Raw genomic sequence first — 1,683 nt, forward strand, 5'->3', positions numbered from 1 at the left:
AGAGCCCCGACACCGGCCCCTGCCACTCACAGGTAAGCAAAACACAGGAAGAAATCGCCAGCGCTCGGTCTAACCCACGCTGCAGTGTTGACCAGCTGCTAGAAACACACTATTGTGCCAGCGCTCGGTCCAACCCACAATCTGGAGTTGACCAGCTGCTATAAACGATAAAAAGCCATTAAATATACACAAAGAGAAAGAAAGTTTGCCAGCGCTTAGTTTGCCTTTAAAAATAATTTTTACAAAAAATGAGGTGTTAGTACCACACTTTGGCCAAAATATGTAAGCTCACGTGCCACGTCAAGGCCCCTCACTGTACGTGAGTCCTACACTGTCAAATGACTTTGAGTCTGTGATGCAATTCAAATAAAGTCCCCCAGAAAGCAATGTGACTGAGTATTAAGACCTATTGCACCTACCTTTAGCTCAAAAAGGCTCTAGTGGGAAAGCAGGGAGCTTTTAAGCCCCAGCTCATTAGGTAAGGTAAGCAGGTAAGCAGAAAATAACATATGAATGAAAAAGATTTATTTTTATCGTCTTCTCTGCTGATCTGAGGTTTTCTTTCATAACTAGGAACCCTTGGAACAACATGGAGACCCTCCCATCAACACCTGTGAGGTACGGGGCAAAAAGTTTGCAGGGGTCCCAATGTGTTTTTATTTGAGCTACAGGGTTCATGAATAATATCTGTAAAGGATAATAATTATATTTACCTAACAGTCAGTATCTGTTACTTAGCGGTCTTCTATCTCGTATAAATTAGAAAATGAAAAAATGTGATTGGCTGCTATGATTACATCCACTCATACAATTTAACTCATAGGCTGCCACCACGTGTGTAGATTCTCGGCCTGTGGATAAACACGGGCTGGGAATCCGACCCCATGTCCCTAAATGCTTCTTGATGTGCCGGCGCCCCGAGCCATTGCGCTGCCTTGGGTTTAGGCAAACAGAGTGGATGTTGGTGAGAAACTCCTGAGTATAGCTCCAGCCAACACAATGGCTCCAGGTGCAGGCACGGCAATAAGCTTTTTGGGGTACAGGGGGAAGATATTCAGCCTGAGTTTATGCACAGGCCTAGAATCCACCAATCAAATGTGCAAATAAGGGAGCAGGGAGCCACTGGGGCTCTGTACTTACTAATGTTGCAAAACTGTATTTATATTTCCCAGGAGTCACCATTCCAAACTGGCCACGACACCGGCCAGGATGAGAGCTCAGACGAGCAACTGAGCGGGGAGGAGGAGGAGGACCTTGAGCAGGTTTGAGCTGAATTTTATATTTTTTCACTCAATATATTATTAGACCATTTTAAACCTATTCGGGCTCTGAACATGCAAACTCTTATGTAGGCCCCATTCCACTCTTACCTGAATGTCACAAGTGCTCAGTGGGGCGGTGGGTCACCATTTTTTGCCTCCGTTAAAGCCTCTCAGACCTTCCACATCTCTCATTGCCCTTCTAGAACATGCAGACTAAAGCCAAGATGCAGGAAGGCTTCACTATACATAGTCCTGCAATCAGAGCAATGAGGGGTATAAAAGAAAGGAAACTGCAAAACATAACAAGCATCAACCCTGCCCCCAAGCTCTGCTGTCTCCACTTATTTATGGGCACAAACATATACATTTGGGTGTTGCAGTTCTACTTTAAGATGGAGGGTTGGGTTCATATAACAACAAA

At 44.7% G+C, this 1,683-nt stretch overlaps 1 long non-coding RNA gene across 1 annotated transcript; it reads left to right on the forward strand.

Moving 5' to 3' along the window:
* LOC101731685 lies at nucleotides 1-1,236 on the forward strand. The gene is made up of 3 exons (XR_209292.4): nucleotides 1-32; nucleotides 574-618; nucleotides 1,173-1,236. It is a non-coding gene; the product is annotated as an uncharacterized LOC101731685 (long non-coding RNA).
* Nucleotides 1,237-1,683: the final 447 nt, after the last annotated feature.

Source organism: Xenopus tropicalis, chromosome 3 (genome assembly GCF_000004195.4).
Source record: "Xenopus tropicalis strain Nigerian chromosome 3, UCB_Xtro_10.0, whole genome shotgun sequence".
Lineage (NCBI taxonomy): Eukaryota > Metazoa > Chordata > Amphibia > Anura > Pipidae > Xenopus > Xenopus tropicalis.